The sequence below is a fragment of the Lissotriton vulgaris genome, chromosome 3_1, assembly GCF_964263255.1.
Source record: "Lissotriton vulgaris chromosome 3_1, aLisVul1.2, whole genome shotgun sequence".
Taxonomy (NCBI): Eukaryota; Metazoa; Chordata; class Amphibia; order Caudata; family Salamandridae; genus Lissotriton; species Lissotriton vulgaris.
Genome location: NC_141689.1, coordinates 1,980,301,399 through 1,980,321,400, shown reverse-complemented (window position 1 = coordinate 1,980,321,400; position 20,002 = coordinate 1,980,301,399).

Here is a 20,002-nt window from a genome sequence, read left to right as displayed (position 1 = left end):
CCGAGTTTTGATTAACTTTTCTCTTGGATTGTTTGATTGGTGCTGCAGTCGGTAGCTAACGGACTGCGCCTTCTTTGCCAAACTGTTTCCATTTTTTCCATCTTCGCTATTTTTGTGGCTATGGACTTTAATTGTTTCTGTATTCTCTTAGGATATGAGCTGTTAGACAAAAAACTATCCTTCTGCCTTAATGGTGATAGGACTCGGTAACTCTGTAGCTGTTGTAATTCAGGAAGCTTGCGTACATGTTTGGCACTATTAAAAAAGCTGTCATATTCTTAACTGGACTTCTCAAGAAAGTACTTCTGACTATTAATTTTGAATCTGTAATACAATAACCAAATTAATTATCTGACTACCTCTATTATTGAGTCCTGTTGATTCTTCATTTGAAACTGTGCTGATTCATAATGTCTTGATGTGTTGTAGGGAGAATCATCGGGCTTTGACAGAACATCTGGTATTACTTCTTTTGTTTTGGGTTGCTGTTGCAGAGCTTTGGTCTGCATAATCCTCACTCAACTTAACTAATTTAGGATGTTGTGTCTTCCTGTTGCTATCCTTTATTTATACTGCATGGTCTTAAGATTGGTGTACGTAGATTTGACATCTCATTTGTGAGTTGGCTGTCAAATTTATAGTCCTCATTGGACAGCTAACGTGGAGGTAGGTCGCTCTAATTTCAACCCCTCCTATCGGCAAAGAAAGATTCATTAGAGGATCATTGTCTCTGTGGTTGATGAAAGTGCTTCAGTTTATCGAATCGTAAAGGGCCCAGTACGGTTAGAGGAGTACATGAGAGTAAGTGTATAATAAATATCCTTACCACACTTTACACTGCAAACATGCTGGTAGCCGAGCTATGGTTCTGCCTTGTGAAGTGAAATTTTAGGGTACCAAAAATAGTCCTTAGAAGAAGTAAAAATACTACTAATGAACAAATTCATGCCATAAGTTTGATTTCTAGGATGTCATCGAGACATCTTTATGATCAGAATACTATTGCCTATCTCAGGTGAAATGGTTAAGTCCATTTTATGTATGACGAATATCACTACCCTTACTGTTCAATAACTGTATGCAGTGTAAAGCTTAGCTGGTGGTGGGTCTCTCTTGGTTTAATCTGTACACTTCTTATCCATTGGGATTCGATTGAGGTTATAATATGCATGTTTGCTAGCACATTCACCTAATGTTCTTTAACTGTATACAGTAGTATGTCCTGCCGTTACACCGTCCTCTATGTTTGTTAGTCATATATCTTTGATTCCTTTTGTACGAATTGACACTATTGAATGTATGTATACCACCTCAACCATTTATGTTCTTATACTGTAAAGCACTCTGATGACCTCGTGGGTCACGTTCGCGCTATATAAAACTTTATAAATAAATCCTTTTTTCATTCTCTTAGGATCTGAACTAATTGACTATGAACTATCCTGCTGCCTTAATAGTGGTAGTAACTATAGCTGTTTTAATTTGAGAAGAATGCTTGAATGTTTGGCACTATTATAAAAGCTATGATATTCATAACTGAACTTCACAAGAAATTACTTGTGACAATGGATTTTGAATCTCTAATACAATAACCAAATTAATTATCTGTCTAGTATTGAGTCCGGATGATTCTTCCGTTCAAACTGTGCTGATTCTTAAAGTCATAATGTGTTGTAGGGAGAATCATTAATCTTTGACAAAAAAATCAGGTGTTACTTCTTTTGTTTCGGGTTGCTGTTCCATAGCTTTTGGTCTACATAATCCTCACTCAACTTAACTTCTTTAGGAGGTTGGGTCTTCCTGTTGCTATCCTTTATTTCTAGAGCATGGTCTTAAGGGTTGTGTACCTAAATTTGATCGCTAATATGTGAGCTGGATGCCAATTAATGGTCCTCATTGGACAGCTAATGTGGAGTTGGTCACCCGAATTTCCACCCCTCCTATTGCTGGAGAAAGATTCATCAGAGGATCATTGTCTCTGTGGTAAATGAAAGTGGTTCAGTTTATCCAATCTTAAAGGGCCCAGCACGGTTAGAGGAGTAAATGAGAGCAAGGGTATAATAAATATTTTTACAATGCTTTATACTGCAACAGGAACATAAATGCAAAAACAACAATTGATGGACAGAATGCAGAACAATGTCATACATTCACCCCAGTACAGAGATCTGGGCATAAATCCATTGTTTTCTTGCACTCCACACCACCCCAGTTCAGACATGGCCATATGCAAATAAATCAGCCTTGACCCTGTGCCTCATGGGAACAGTTTAGCCCGAACTGCCAAGCCATGTCTTTCCTGGACCGGAATCAATCATCCTAGGACCGGTTTCTGGCTATCAGCCATCTTCAGCCAGGATAGCTTGACTCCAGTGGTGTGGAGAGCATGGGACTCACGTCTGAGCATACCCATCCCACTCGGGGCGACAAATGCAAAAACAACAATTGAAGGACAGAATGCAGAACAATGACATACATTCAACCCAGTACAGAGATCTGGGCCTAAACCCATCGTTTTTTTGCACTCCACACCACCCCAGTTCAGACATGGCCATATGCAAATCAGCCTTGACCCTGTGCGTCATGGGAACAGTCCAGCCACAACTGCCAAGCCATGTCTTTCCTGGACCGGAATCAAGCATCCTAGGACCGGTTTCTGGCTGTCAGCCGTCTTCAGCCAGGATAGCTTGACTCCAGTGGTGTGGAGAGCATGGGACTCACGTCTGAGCATTCCCATCCCACTCGGGGTGACAAATGCAAAAACAACAATTGATGGACAGAATGCAGAACAATGTCATAGATTCAACCCTGTACAGAGATCTGGACCTAAATCCATCGATTTTTTCCACTCCACACCACCCCAGTTCAGACATGGCCATATGCAAATCAGCCTTGACCCTGTGCCTCATGGGAACAGTCCAGCCCGAACTGCCAAGCCATGTCTTTCCTGGACCGGAAACTGGTCCTAGGATGCTTGATTCCGGTCGAGTAAAGACATGGCTTGGCAATTCGGGCTGGACTGTTCCAGGTAATAGGAGCTTGAGTATCCATTGATGACGAAGCTTGTTGATACAGAAAGAGTCTTAAGTCTTCAGGATGATGAAAAGATTTTGAGAAGGTATCTTTCCAAACTCGCATTGTAGACGGATCAAATAGACCATACTTAAAACCAAGGCTTCTCAATTGTGGACGAAGAGAGGAAAATTCCTTGCGAATAGCAACCGTTTCCTTAGCAAAGTCTTGATGGATAAATATTTTGGAACCATTTACCAGAAGCGAAGGAATGTCTCTGGCAGCTTTTCTTATGAGGACCAAGTGATGGTGACGCAAGACCTTGAAAATCATTTGCCTGGGTTTGGTGTGGCATGGATTCCTGTGTGAGGGAATTCTATGCGCTTTATCCACCTCAAATTTTTCCGGAAACTTGATATTTAGAAGACCAGGAAGCAAAGATTCCAAGTTCAAGCGACAGTCGGAACCCTCAACTTCTTCAGGCAGATTGAAAATGCAGAGATTATATTGTCTATTACGGTTCTCCAATTCCAGTAATTGGTTATGCATTGGTACTATCTGAGCCATCAAAGGAGTAAAAGCGTCAAGCTTAGTTTTATTGTCCTGAATTTTAATGGTATTATCAGACACTTTCATGGACTTGGACGCCATATCTTTGCGAACATTTTTCACTTCATTTGCAATAGTATCAGTGTTCATGCGCAGCGCTTTAATTTCTTCCAGTATCAGAGTAAGTGAGGGTTCAGAAGTTTCAACAACCTTAGATTTATTTGGGGGAGGAGACACCTGCTGCTTCCTTTTGTTAGTAGCAGAATTTTTGTTTTCCATCTTGAGGAGAAAAAACAACTTTTTGCGTCAGAAAAATGCAGATAGTCAAAATCCACCTCAAAATTTAATAAATATGAGGGAAAAGGGTATAAAAAGCTCCAGAGGCTCTTGAAAAAAAGCAGTGCAAGAGTTAAGGTGGGACGTGGGAGTGGCTAGGCCCAAGCCAGGCCCTTTCTTTGTAAATGCACCGCCCCCTGTGCTGAGGAAATCGGCAGAGCTGGAGCAGAGGCAACGGAGAGGAGCCAGGAAGCAGGCAGAGGGACCACCGTGTGAGGAAAAAGCCTGAAAAACACAGGTAAGGTAGGGGGTCGGTGTAGGAGGCAAGCGCTGACAAAATTGAGCAAACCTTGACAGAAAAATCGTCGTAATTCAGCTCATTGGGCTGAAGAAGTTACGGAGCTCCGGTGGCGGCGGCCATCTTGTTGACGCGCTCGCGCGACTCTCCCACCTTGTGCTTCTTTAATCAACTACCAAACACTCGCTGACCCTTTATCTTACTCCTACAGGTTCCTGCTTTCTTTCTTTTATCTTTGTCGTTCTCCTTCTTTCTCCTTTGTGCATTCTCCCCTCTCTTTCTCTCGAGAAGTGTCCGATAAGGAAAAATAATTGCTGGTCCCAAAAATGAATCCCAGTGAACCCCCAAAACAGAGGTGTTGAGGTTAAAGGCATCTGTCAAAGGATCACAGAAAATGAGAACCGTAGAAGCCAGTATTGAAATGCCCATGTCTGCTGGCTTCACAGTCAGCTCTATGTAAACCTCAAATCTTTCACAAAAAGAGAACATGCCACCGAGCTTTCTCGGACTCAGTTCCGAAGATCTGGAACTCTCTCCCACCGGAAATACGTAGAATCTCTTACAAGAATGCCTTCAAATTGGAAGTAAAAAGATTCCTTATGAAAAAGTTGTTACCTTAATAGGTTGTTGGATCATCTGCTCTAATGCATTGGACTTACACATTTAAGCCCTTGCTCTGGATGCTATTCCATCTCGATACGTACTAGTTATGTTCTTATTATTATTCTGACCCGGTGTACTTTTAACTGTTCCTGTCCTGTGAATTCAATTTTGATATGTGATTCTGTCTGTACTCCCATTTAACACATGTACTGCAACTGTTAGCTTCCTTTCCCCACAATTGTAAAGCGCTCTGATATCTCTCGGGATCATGTTCGCTCTATATAAAATTTTATACATAAATAAATAAATGTAGTTTTGGAGATCCAGTAGTACAATTAAATGTCTCCCAGTACATGTTTAAAAGTCATTTTGTGATGTCCATAGTTGGCAAACTACCATAAGCCATATATTCCAGCAAGGTACCTCAGGTCAGCTGAGCTTGGAAACCTTGCTGTTCCTAGAGTAAGTTGGGCTAGGTGCGGTGGCAGGAGCTTCACTACCACAACAGCTAAACTGTGGAACTCTTTGCCAACCTTGCTTAAAAATTAGACTAACCTGTTTGAAGGTATAATTCTTAAACTTACCCCAGCTATATCTGTACATTCTAAGGGCAGCGCCTAGACACCCTGCGCTTTATAAATTCATCATCATCGTGCTTCTCTTGCCAATGATGGAGCGAGGGTGAAAAAAAATGTGTATACCCCTCTCAAAATCTCTTTCCCATAAGAGTAATATGTATTAATCGTGTGGTTTTGAAATTAACCAACGTAGAATAGAATGCACACACAAATACACGTGGGATACTAATTTGCTTGTGTTGCGAATCTTAATTTACTAATTAAGTGAAATTGTTATATTAATCTAGTACACAAATGTCATAATCTAACGAAAATCTATGTGTATGTGCTTTTTGTATGTATTTTTGTGGCAGGTGGCAGAAATGATGGAGAATGGTAAGAAAACCATGCCTAATTGTCGCTAAATTGCTAGGTAATAACTAACAGGGTTACCCTAGAATGGGTGTAGGTAAACTGAAGGGCTATACTTCGAGATCTAATGTTTAACTGTGTTTGTTTCTATAATAGTTCCCATTATGGCCCAGGGGGCCTGTTATAAAAAGGAAGTTTGCGAGACTCCGAAACTGTGGATGATCTACGCATGCGCAACTGTGCTTGAGAGAAGTGCAAGCAGCCTGTGCCTGTACAACGTGGGTCAAGGTCAGCGTGGCCTGGAGTGTAGACGAGTGCCAAATATGTGTATGACCGCGTCTTGAGCATGGGAATCAATCCCGAAGTGACAATTTAAAGGACACAAGTGCAAAAAACTGTTAAAGAACAATCAAAACCTTATTTTTTTATTATAACGATGACTTGGCGGAAATATGGACAATGAGGAGATGAGGTTATGCTCATCTACCCCTTACACAAACCAATGAAAATAAGCGAGGACCCTAAAAGTTTCAAATCTTAGATAAATAAGTTGGGGGAAGAGGGTATAAAAGAGGACGTTTGGAAGAAAGAAAAAAGTTTGCTTATGGTTTTATTTTCGCACCACGACATGCTGTCGGACTGACAAACTTTCCTTTGGTGCAAAGACTTTGACATTTTTCTTGACTTAAACTTTTGATGGGTGCGGAGTCCCGATGGGAGGTGAACATCAAGAGAGAATAGAAAGGTGGTTTTTGGGAACATTGCTGTCCTAACCCTAATGTCCATTTACTGAAATCTTGGTAATATTGTTTTACCTTATTTTTCTGTACTATTCTTCTAATAAATGTAACTGTTTGAATTTGACTTCTCTTTCTTTCTAGGTTAATAAATGTTTTAGTAATTATTGAAGTAAGGCTAAATAAATTAAGGTCATGCTAGGAGAACTGGTCTCTAAATAAAAATTGAATAAATGGAAAATTAAGCTGGTCTTGTTGTCCATTAGTTAACTTTTACTAGCTGATCCATTGACCAAATGGTGGGGTGTTTTAATGTTTCTAAAGGATAAAACCATGGTAATATTGATAAACTGCAGATGTATATGGTGTATAAATTTTAGAATGAAATAAGACACTCCGCTTGAATCCATCATCTCTTCCTCTAGTTTTCGCTGATCCTGGGAGCAGGATGATTTGTGTGAATGAGTGACTCGCCGTGCTATGGGCCCCACTGACGAGTAGTGTGTGGTAGCTCCTAGGGAATATAGTGATGGTTTGGAGGTTTTGGTTGGGAGCCATGCTGGATCAGTTTTTCTTGGTAGCAGGAGTCTGGTTGCAATAGGTTAACTTGAATAAGTAATGTATAGAATTAGTAGGTTAATGTATATAGAATTTTGATGTACAGACATTATGACTAACATTGTATGTTGAGTCTGTATTGCGTTATATGTAGTCCGGAATTTGAGGCTTCTGGGAAGTAGGAAGCTGGCTACTCTGCCTAGGAAGAGGAACGTGTGGCATATAAGTCACACATCACATAGTCTGTTTCAAAGTGGTGACATCGTCGTATGTTACAAGTTAGGGACATTTACGTGTAAAAGTGGTGAATGGCAACCTATAAAATCTTGGGCTTAAGCACAGGAATTAATGTGTATTCACACTAAAACGTATCCCTTAGAGAGTAATAAAGTTTTCACCTAAGCTTGAGAGAAGGGTAAGTTAGAGGGATGGGCTACTTTTATCGGTGAAACTAAAATTCTGTGGTAGAGAACAGGGAAGCTCTGTCTACCGGAAATACAAAATACTTGTGAGCTTGAAGAAACTATAATTTTGGTTTTAGCGAAACAGACGAATGGAGATGTTTTATGTGGATACTAACCAATTTTAGTCGTATAAAGGTGTAAATACAGTGTGCCGATAAATTTTGTAAAGGAGGGGTCAGTCGAAGCTGCAGAAACCAGAGCAGGGCTGACGTAAGAAGGGTTGCGCTGGGACCGGTCCGCGTGACTAGAACAGAGTAAGTGCTGATTGCTGCGTTAGCAAATGCTGTACAAGCAGTGGTTGTGAGTGATTAAAACGTTTTTTAAAGAACAAATGAAGGAGTATTACCCGATGAGAGAAATGAAGGCTTTCCAAACGTGGAATCAGTGGTCCTTGTTAATAAACCCCTCACTCACCACCTAGTGGTGACTTGCTTCATCATCGGGGCCCACCCAAGTGGCCTAGCGTCACTTGGGTGTGCTTCGACACCTGAGTTACAGTGGAGCAGGTTGTAAAGTGTGGATGCAAACAAAAAAAGGTGTGAGTGTTAAAAATTGTCCTGGTTTATAACTTTGTATTACAGTTTTATTAAAAAAAGCAACTGGACAATAGTAAAATATAGGTGAGATACTGGAAGGGTTGTTACGACCTACGTATCTCAATTATGTGTTGGTCAACATGTTTCAACCATTAGGGGTGATCCCCGGTATTCATCAGGACCAATAAAAGGAAGTGGGAGGTGTGGGTCCCCTAAAAGACGCACCCTGTCCTAAATCCTTTGTCATCCAGAGGAAAGAGTGTTCCACTGGGAAGACACTCCTAAAAATGTAGGGTGCCAGAAAAAACCTGTGGAGAAAAAAGAAAGGAGAGGAAGTGATTACTATCCTGTAACGTAGTGCAGATTCTAAGTGCATTATACGTGCAATCGTACTTGCTTTCCACAGTGGTGATTGGAAAAAGTGCCTTCTGGAGTTGAGGATGTGCCTTCTTAGGGAGTAGAAGCGTGCTCTTATCGTGAGAGTGTACGCTTCATTGGAGGATATTTAAGGCTATTCAAAAGATCATTGATGATGTTCTCAGTGCGTGTCTGAAAAGCATGCAACGGCGCTATATTAAGTCAAGTGGACTTTTGTGCTCATTTCTTGAGTGGCGAAGAGTTGTGAACTATGCCAGGTGGCTGCTATTTATAGCAGGTGGGCTAAAAGGTGTCCTGTTTGGGACTTGTGGTGCTTAAGAAAAAAAGACATACCAGACTCACAAAAACATATAACATGAAGGTTGTCACAGAACATGACATGTCAGAGAGCAGGCTTACTAGAGGGATTCTCTTGTTAGGCTTCAACGAGCAGGGGGTAGGTGCTTCACGTGTTACAACATATTCTAAGTAAAAAGATGTATATCACATGGATAGGTATACGGAAGCCGGCCTGGGTAATGGCTCGTGATTTTAGGCAGTGGTAGATCCTGTATGGAAGGAAAGGTTACTTACAGTTGGCTGTCGTGGAGAGAGGCTAATCACCTACGTCTACCGTCCACCGCTCGGCTATGAGAAATGGGTGAGCGTGGTGGTTATTTGACTACTGGCTGGCTTCCGGGTATGGTCATGTGACCGCTACGGAGGCCCGTGAGGAAATGGGTTGTCATGGAGACAGTGAGATGCTGCGCATGCGTGGTGATGGGTTTATCAAAGGTTACAGATTAGTTTGCTGCGCATGTATGTTAGGTGGGACTATACTAAGGAATGTGGATGTTACAAACAGTTGTCCTATTTGACTACAGAGCCCCATGGGATATTATCATTAAGATCCCTTTTATGTGTGGAAAGTCTGTATATCCATCTCTGTTCTTTCTCGAACAAACGGGCTTGGATGTTGGGACCTGGTTGCAACTGTTCAATGACTGTCCACCTCATGTCATTGGTGGTATGGTGGACGGTTAGGAAGTGATCCGTGAGTTTTGTTATATTCTTTTTGCATCTTATGGTACTTCTGTGTTCGCAAATGCGCTGTTTGATTTTGCGAGTCGTCATACCCACGTAGGGTTTACCACAGGTGCAGGTGATGAGATAGATGACATTGCTGCTGTTGCAGTTGGTGTGGGACCTCTGCTCCCACACTTTGCCGGGTTCCAAGCTGAGTGTCTTGGTGTTTTCTGTCAGGTGGCAGACACTGCAGTCTCCACACCGGGAATGTCCAGTTATTGGGGGGAGACCCCATATCTGTGTCAAGGTTGGATCGTTGGTGTTTATGTTGCTTTTAGGTCTTGTGTTGACCAAAGTGTTTTTCAGACTTGGGGCTTTTTTGTATGAGAAAAGAGGTTTTTCCCAGTTAAAGGTTTCAGAGTTGATTATTGGCCAGTGTTTCCTAATGCTTTTGCTGACTTGGTTGGAAATCGCATAGTACGTAGTCACACATGTTAGTGATTGAAACGTATCTTGAACTAATTGGTGCGTTAGTATGAACCGCGCTGTGATAGGTTGGTGCAGCGAAGCAGTTTGCGGAAGAGTGCGAGATTGTTTGAAAGTCCGGAAACCGTCAGAAAAATTTAGTTTTATTATGGAGAGGAAAAAGAAAAACCTAAGTTGTTTAAGAAAGTAAAGAATGTGTTCAAAAAGGATAAGGAAATAGTGACGAGAGAAGGAAAATTGCTTCCTCCGCCTAAAACGCCAGCATTGTACATGATGACAAAATATGGCTACCATACATGTATATTGTTAGAAAATTGGGCTTGATATAGTAATAATGATGGTGAATTAGCTTTTCCAGAAGTAGGTCCTTTTAGCATTGCTGTACTGCGAAATTTGAGAGAAAAGATGACTAAGCTTCAACCGAGACCCAGACCAACTCAATTTGAGGCATTGGTTGAGTGGGAAGATGAGATGCATTAATTAGAGCAAGAAAGGTTTGAAGAGTTCAGAGGACCTAGAGGCAGATTGCGATGGTTATGGGAAATGACTCATGAGACTAGAATGTGGAGATGGAGAAACGCTGATGTGTGTGATGGAATGTATCCAGTGAGGACAGTTGATGAAATGGTAGGACGGAAGTGTATGGATAAAAGAAATAATGTGGAGTCACAAAGGAAGGGATATGAGGATTGTGAGACAGAGGGTGTGGTACTAGAGGAGATATTAAATCGAAGACCCCCTCCAATCAACCAAGTTCTTTAACTGTGACTCCAAATGCTCCGCCAATGGAGACCTGTTTTACTGGTACCCCAAGACGATATTCTGAATTCAAAGACATTACGGAGAGAGAGGAAATGAGATATGATTTTAATGCCCCATTAATGGAAACCAGACTTACTGGTACTCCCAGACAAAATGATGAAATCAGAGGCAGTGTGACTAGATTAGAGAGGAGAATTGAAGAACACCCAAGTACTTCTGAATATTTGCGGTCTACAAATGAATTGACTGGAAAGATACAGGAACTCACTAAAAATATAGAAGCTGTAACTGTCCCAGTAACAATAGGTCCTGTAATTCCAGTGTTCGAAAATCTGAAAATAAAAGAACCATCGTTAACTATCCCTTTGAAACAAAGTTTACAAAAAGTAAGAGAAAAAGTTTTCCAGACTTCTCTGAGGTTATGCGTACTAGTCACCACCTGACTTGAACTTTAATCAAAGTCTCCCATGTAAGTTTCCAATGGGTGCGGACTCAGGTTCTGCAACACCGGAAAGAAGTATAGAGAAAATTGATTTGTCAAAAACTCCTGTAGGACCAAAAGAGCAGGAATTTAGGGCCCGATGTAGGTAAATCCCATTTACCGAATTTGAAATACCGAATTTTACCGATTCGGTATTTCAAAATCGGTAAATGGGATGAAGGTCCCAACATCTGGATTCGTTACCGAATCCTTAACAATTCTTTAATTACCGATTCGGTAAATACCGAATCGGTAATGCCCATTCATTCCTATGGGCTTTGAAGCGCATAGGAATGATTAGGCATTACCGATTCAGTATTTACCGAATCGGTAATTAAAGAATTCACAAGGGTGTCACTTTGACACCCTCTAGCACCCCCAAAACGGGCATGTGTGCAATGTGGCACACAGACATGCCCTAAGGGCACGTCTGTCTGTCACATGGCACATGTGTACATGCACAGATGTGCATGTACACAGGAATCGGTATTTTACCATGGATTTGTATTCCATGGTAAAATACCGATTCTGTAAGCCATGTGCTGATGGAACATTGGCTACCTACATTGCATTTTCGGTAATTTTACCGAATCAGTATCATTACCGAATCGGTAAATATTACCAAATCGGTAATGATAACGATTCGGTATAATTACCGAAAATGTGCCCCTACATCTCGATAGCCCTTTACCGATCGGAAACGGCCGAAAATCGGTATTTGGCTTAAAACATTAATAGTAAAGGTCCAAGAGCCTCAAGGGTTAGATGTGGTCAGATTGAAAATTGACATGGAAGAATTAATAATTGGGACAATTGGAACAGATAGGTTAAAAGCATACCAAGATGATGAATTAATGTTTATGTGTAAGAGCATTACATGGAGAGCGAAAAACTTGCATGAACGACTAGAAGGGTTGGCAGGTGAACTCACTATAGACTTTGCAAAGAATAAATTGTTACAAAAGCCTTACAGAGTAGATTTACCTGTAAAGGATATTGACAACATGAATACTGCAAGAAGATTACCCAGATAAAATAATTAATTTTGTTGCTGAGAAAGTGGGGAGTTGTAGACAGGTGGAAGACTAAATGGACAAAGAAAAGGGAAGAGAGCAATGATAAAGCATCAGTAGCATTTCCAGTTAGAGAAATGGAGCCTGTAGCAAATTAATTTTCTTTGAGAGAAATACCGGGAGGAGGGTATGTACATATTCCCTCGACTAGACAGGATATGTTGTCATTCACAAATGACTTCCCCAGATTAAGAGGGAAACCAGTGGAATGGTACCGACAAGTGGATCAATTTGTAAAGGTTTCAAAGGTATTATGGGAAGATTTAAATGTATTGTTTGACATAGTAGTACCAGCAGACCTATGGTCTGAGTGCAAAATTACAGTCAACTGGCCAAAAACTGAATATCCGAGAGACTCCAGAACAGGTGCTCCTGGACCTGAAGTAATGCGAAAGTATGAACAAGTAATAGTATTCTTGAAGAATAAAATCCTGCCAAAAGAGACTGTTGGGTAAAGATTGACAGGACATTGCAGGAACCTAAAGAATCAGTGCATTCCTTTTATGAGAGATTACTGCTAGTGTTTAAGCAATACAGTGGATATGAGGATTTAAGTAAAAAGGACATGAGTCATTTTAAGGGGTGGGCGGAATTTGCGGAATTGCGTTACGCAAATCTCCGCAAAACAGTAAAAAATCTCTGCGAACATGCAGAAATTCCGCAAAGACGCGGAATTGCTTGTTCGCGATGCTTTTTTTTCTGTTCGCAATCGCTATTTGCGTGCTCGGGGGAAATATCTTGCAAACACTCTTTGAGAACGCGAACAAGCAAAACATTTCGCGAAGTGGCGTAACACAGAATTTTGGGCAATTTTGTGTTCTCCGCGGAACGCAAAATTACCCAAATTCCGCAAATTTCACGAGCGGAACAGAATTTACAGCCCAGGCCTAGTAATTTTGTGTATTGCTTCGTTTTTGGATTAAGGCCAGAGATAGAAGACATGATTAAGCATATTTTGATGGGATGGCAACCATGCTCAGTAGATGAAGTTTTGAGACATGCAAAATATTGCAGTGATGAGATTGAGGTTAAGCAAAGAATGCTTAAAGAGAAAGCCATGTGGACACAGGTAAAAGTGGCTGATCATCAAGTAGCCCAATTAGAAAATAAAAATTCAGAAGGAGGTCAAGTAAGAATGAAAGGACATTTTAATAAACAAAAGTAATGGGTAATTTGGTCGAGGCCAAAAAAAAGTTTCCTTGTCAGGTTAGGGCATTGGAAGAAAGAGTGTAAGTTTCCACCAAGAGTTAATCCCGAAAATACATAATTGAATCCGAAGGTGTAAAATGAGGTAATTCAACAGCTATCGCCACAGCAGCAGGTAGTTACCCAACAGAGTCAGGTGCAACAACCACCACTTCCACACCGTGTAAATCTACAGAAATACAGTGAGAGACAGGATTCTTCGGAGGAAAACAGGTAACAAGATCACGTAGAGTGAATGTGAGTTCGCAGTATTGGTTGAAGGAAGATGGAAGTGAGTCGGATTACAGCTTCTGACGGTGCCTAAGCGAGGGAGAAGAGTGTGTCTTTGGGGCAACTCTAGAGGTAGATCAATCTGGTCCTTTTGTGAATGGAAAGGTGAATGATGTAAATGTGGCTTTCCTAGTGGACACAGGTGCTACCCGTTCTACTGTTAGATCAGTAGAAGTTCAAAATCCTCCTCTCTCTGGAAATAGTATCCAAGTTGTAGGTGTAGCAAATAGACAGATATAAACATCCCTGACAGAACCAGTTGAAGTGGAAATTGGAAAATTCAAGGATATGCATCAATTTGCAGTGTGTGACTGTAGGCCTGTTAACCTTCTTTGCAGGGATATACTGTGTAAAATGAATTGTGCCATTTACTGTTCACCAGATGGTATTGCCCTTCAAACCCCTGATAGACTCAGAACGAGGTAGTATGTTTCCTGTATTTGACCGAGAAAAGATACCTGGTGAATTGAAAGAGTCAGTCAAAGAACAAGTGTGGGATTTCACAGGAGAATATATTGGACTAATGAAAGGTGTAGATCCAATGAAAGTTTCTGTAAAAGGAGTGACTTACCCAAACATTCCCCAGCACAAAATGACAGCAGAAATAATTGAAGGAATAACTCCAGTGATAAACAAGATGATTGAACAAGGATTTCTGAGGGAAATAGTAAGCAGTCCATGTAATTGACCTATAATGGGATTGAAAAAGCCTAATGGAACATTTAGGATAGTACAGGATTTGAGAAGAATGAACAAAGTGTAACTGTGTTTGTTTCTATAATAGTTCTCATTATGGCCCATGGGGCCTGTTATAAAATGGAGGTTTGCGAGTCTCCGAAACTGTGGTGATCTACGCATCCGCGACTGTGCTCGAAAGAAGTGGCAGCAGCCTGTGCCTGTACAGCATGGGTCAAGGTCAGCGTGGCCCGGAGTGTAGACGAGTGCCGAAAATTTGTATGACTGCGTTGTGAGCATGGGAATCAATCCCAAAGTGACAATTTAAAGGACACAAGTGGAAAAAACTGTTAAAGCACAATCAAAACCTTATTTCTTTATTATAGCGATGACTTGGCGGAAATATGGATAATGAGGAGATGAGGTTATGCTCATCCACCCCTTACACAGCCCAATGAAAATAAGCGAGGACCCTAAAAGTTTCAAATCTTAGGTAGATAAATTAGGGAAAAAGGATATAAAAGAGGACGTTTGGAAGTAAGAAAAAAACTTGCTTTTGAATTTATTTTCGCACCATGACATGCTGTCGGCCTGACAAACTTTACTTTGGAGCAAAGACTGAAATTTTTCTTGACTTTAACGTTAGATGGGTGCAGAGTCCGGATGGGAGGTGAACATCAATAGAGAATAGAGAGGTGGTTTTTGGGAACATTGCTGTCCTAACCCTGATGTCAATTTACTGAAATCTTGGTAATATTGTTTTAACTTATTTTTCTGTACTATTCTGCTAATAAATGTAACTGTTTGAATGTAACTTCTCTTTCTCTCTAGGTTATTAAATGTTTTAGTAATTATTGAAGTAAGGCTAAATAAATTAAGGTCATGCCAGGAGAACTAGTCTCTAAATAAAAATTGAATACATGGAGAATTAAGCTGGTCTTGTTGTCCATTAGTTAACTTTTACTAGCTGATCCATTGGCCAAATGGTGGGGTGTTTTAATGTTTCTTAAGGATAAGACCATGGTAATATTGATAAACTGCAGATGTATATAGGTTTTAGAATGAAATAAGACACTCCGCTAGAATCCACATCCCTTCCTCTAGTTTTCTCTGATCCTGGGACCAGGGTGATTTGTGTGAATGAGTGACTCGCGGTGTTATGGACCCCACTGACGAGTTGTGTGTGGTAGCTCCTAGGAAATATAGTGATGGTTTGGAGGTTTTGGTTGGGAGCCACGCTGGATCACCAACCACAAATTCAATTTATGAGCCATTTTTCAGTGCTCTGATCGAAGCAAAATATTTTAAGGCTGTGTCCCTGCTGCTGCCACTGGCCCCCTGCTCCAGAGTGTTTGAATGCAAGAAGAATCAAAGTGTTTGAAAGTAGGAACAAAAATAAATCCATAAGTGTCAGAACCCAGTTTACAGGTTTACAATGCAAGCATGAGCTACTGGGCCCAAATGAGGTGGTTGAGACCTTTTACTCCTGATGTCCAGTGACTGACTATGAGCTCTGAGCAACTGGGCAAAGTATCCCTTCAGCTCTTGACTCTCAGTGCTAGCATGGGTTGAGCAGTCCAAGGCTTCCCGGAGAAGTGAGAGTAGGGTGAACACAGGCTCATAACTCAAAATACATGCAGCAAACCCCAATCATTTTTTACTGAGTCTAAAATGTGCTTTTATATAAAAAAACATTTATCATATATGAATACAAAGTATACTACATCACTCCTCCCTGCCAAACGTCCATTGACATTCCCCAGCTATGTGAGGTCACATGTAAAGCTAGGCCCCGCTAGTGAGTTCAAGTCTTAGAATTTCCACAATGGCTTAGTGAAAGTCAAAGTGTCCCCGTACTGTAGCACATCAGTCAGAGAAAGTTTCCTCCCGGAGGCAGGGTTTTCTGTCCTACCCACTCTTGCTGGAGTGTCATGGAGAAGTGCCAGAGAGCACATCTGTGGCCGGCCGATGAGCAAAGATCAGGGTTATGTGGTTGGGACATCAGACATCCACGGAGCTCCTCTGTTAAATCATTCTTCTGCAGGTCAAAAAACGCTCCTTCTTCACAGCTGCATGCTGTATCAGGTTGACATCCCATTCACTTCATGATAGCCCCCTCTGGGCATACCAGGTGTGGTGCAAAGCAGCTCACTGGGCAATTGCATCTCAGGTCACAGCACCGTATGGGGCAACAAACCTTTTCTTGTCAGCGTGATGCATCAGGTCCATGGCCCTTAATCTTCTTGCTGGCCCCCACATGGCATACGAGGGCCACAAGCAGTAACAATAAGTTGACAGCCCTCCTCAGGTCATGGTGCTGTACAAGATGGCGGCCCTTCTCTTATTACAGCACAGCACTGAGGACAATGAACCTTATTATTTTTCGTGGCCCACCTGGGGGTCGCAACTGGATAAACAGGCAGATATCAAACTTGACGAGGCAGTCCTAATGGACCAGGATCTCACTCTGCTCCTGGGAGCCATTCACATGGATCTCGCTCCCTCCAGGCGATGTCCTTCTCCTCACAAAGTCCTCTCATCTTGGGTCAGACAGAAGCTGCTGCTTCAGGCAAGTGTTCTTGATTTTCCTGGGTGATTTGCCCTCATCCAGCATGAGAGACTCTCAGATCCTTAGTCCGCAGTCCTAGTCACAACAGACACAACTCATTCTGAGCTTCTCCACTCTGATGTACAGCTTAAGTTTGACAATTTTGTATTCTCAAGCTGCTCTTTCTATAATCCAATTACAGACACAAATGTGCTGAGTTCTGGGAATCAACCACCTTGAACTGCCCAGTCCTCTTTTGTGCTCTTCCTCCATAGAGCAGTCTATTACAGCAGGACAATCTCTAATCTAGATAGCCCCAAACACAGAGCAATTGAGTAACTAGACTTTCACACCTGGATGTCAGCTTTACTGATATGTGCATCAAAGGTTTATCAGTCCTTCTCTTTATGAACCCTTGATCAGCTCCATCTCCTTCCTGAGATGTGCTCAGGCTCCCTTTTACCAGTGACTGCTTTCAGAATAAAACAGAATCTTCAGAAGTATACTGACAAACCTGACTCTTCCTACCGCCAGTGTGTGTCCAGCCCAACTTTTGAGAAAACAGCAATTCACAAACCTGGTTGAGGGAATCCTCTACCTCCACAAGTTCCTCCAGCCAGCCCTGGGGTTCCCAATTTGGACCCACATGCCTCATGCACTGTACCACTTGTAGGCACTCCTGTATCTCTGTACGCAAACTCGTGTGTAGCCTTACAGGTACTCCTGACATATAAAAACATGTGTGGAGGTCTCTATGCACTGCTGCCATGGGCACATACACCCAATGATGTGTTGTGTAAAGACACGTGCGTGCGCAGGGCTCTATGCACTGTTGTCAAAGGCACACATACCAAACAGTGTGCTGTGTAGTGCATGCATTTTGCCAGCTCTTCATCCAGCCGAAGGGAGGCCAAGGGTGAGTACAAAGCAACAGAACTTCCATTGAGCAGACCAGTATCTCCCACTCCCATGGCATAGGTAACCTGGCTTGGGTATTCTATTCACTAATCAATAAAAATGGTATGCTGCCACCACCATTCTCGTTCTACTTAGGTCTTGGTAAAGATAGATTCTCTACACCACTATGAGAGTAGCACATTGTGTGCTCCTCCTGGTTTAACCAGACCACAATCTGTGAAACAGTCCTAGGTCATGGCACACAAACAGGATGAGTGCTTGTTACGAAGGATCCAGATATCACCGCAGCTGGGGCACTTGAGACCGGGGTCCACGTCTATTGCCATGCAAGGGACTTTTACATCTCAACAAGAAGTATTATCACTTACAATCAAGTGGAAGGTTTACATTTTGACTGAACATTATTGCAATCTGTACTTTAAAAGACCTGAGAATTGCAGTTGGCTCGTCCAGAAAAGTATCGACACCCCATTCAGTCAATGAATAAAGGGGCTCACTCAAAAAGCAGGTGGCTTGGAAAGACGGACGGAAGCCTTCTCTGTTTATTGTATGGTGTATGTTGTATGTTGGTATGACAAGAGATCTGGTAACTGCTAAACCTATCCAGAGCTATACATAAAAAGACATGTTGTTATACTTAAATTTGGATGGTCTATGACTGATGCCATTATCTCTGGGTGAGGTCTTTTGTTTTTTAAAATCTTTTTATGGGTCTTGGAGGACACACAGTCCTGGAAGACGGGGCAGAGTCTTGAAAATGGGCGAAGGCTTTAGGGCATTGGCAAAAAGCATACGCAAAGCTTTAGAGGGGGCTTCTCACACATCCTGAAGACGCTGGAAACTTAAACTATGGAATGTTCTCTCCCACACACTCCATTCAAGAGTTCACAAGTGTTCTTAGAGTTTATAGTGTAATATTGTCTCTTCACCAGGTGGTCAAGTGAAGAGTGCTGATTCTGTGTGATACACGTTGGCACCATGTTAGTTGGCATGTCTTGGAACTGATACTTAGCTATATAATGCAATGTGAGTATTGAAATGTACACGAAAATATTTAAGCAAGAATAACTAACAAAGCTGGAGATTCCAATCCAAGCAACAGAGCAACAGGCCAAACCCGGGGTTATTCAAACATTTCCCCGACAGGAAATGCTTTACAACCCTAAAACACTTTTTAAACTATTTTAATGACTTCAAATGCAGCTCCCTTAGTTATCGCTCATTTCTTTCGGTTTCGTGCCTTAGGAATACGGGTCACATGGGAACTTCCCGTGGGCAGGCATGCCAGAATGTCATGAAATAAATCGCCCTCAACTGCCCCAAGTGCAAATTACTAAATTTACATCTGCTTTATTTTGTCTGATAGACATGAATCTGTGCTGTTTCTCACAGGACACGCAGGAGAATAATTGCTTGGTGTGACCTCCTGACCATACACCATGCATCCCAAGTGCACGCGGTGACACAGTGCTGTCTCCCCCACGCAGAGGGAATGGTAGAGCCCAACTGTGATTAGAGTTCAGCACAGCTCGTCTGACGTGGGATGCTCATCTGAAAACAAACGACGGCCTTCTGTCTTGGCAATTAAAGCATTTATCTCTGATTTATTATCGTCAGGCAAGACGTTGAAAACGTAGGCTTGAACTGCCGAACCATCTGCCATCACGTGTATACATAGTACCATAGTTGTCTCGTCCTTTTTAGGTCGAGCCTTGACAGCGCTGTCGCAAGACCTGAAGTAAACAGTATTTGAAGTGTAATCCCGCATGCCACTTCGCATTGGCTTATTCCTTCATTGCTCGGTCATTATTGGCTCACGGTCCCCAGACATCACTTCTGTTTATTGCAAGCAGCACCGACCAAGTACAGTTTCGTTTCGCTGCAGGGCCGTATATTTCATTTAGGTACTACTTTACTTAATTGGTATTTTCTTTAAGCACCATGGCGCCTAGTTCACCCATAGCGGCCGCACCTTTCTTTTCTGTACTCTATTTTTTTAAACAGTGTGTGTTTTTTTTCTGACAAGGCGGCACAACGGTTACGGCACATGTGCATCTTCTTTTTAAAATGTGTGCCTTGCAGTGGCGCCTGTGTGTTCTTTTTTTTTTAAATGCGGGTTATTTTTAATTGTGTACAACAGTTGCTTCCTGCCCATTTAGTTTAATTTGATGCTGAACATCCCTTGTTTTTTTAACTTTCACGTGACAATTATGGCAAACGGCACTCTCCAAATTTTAC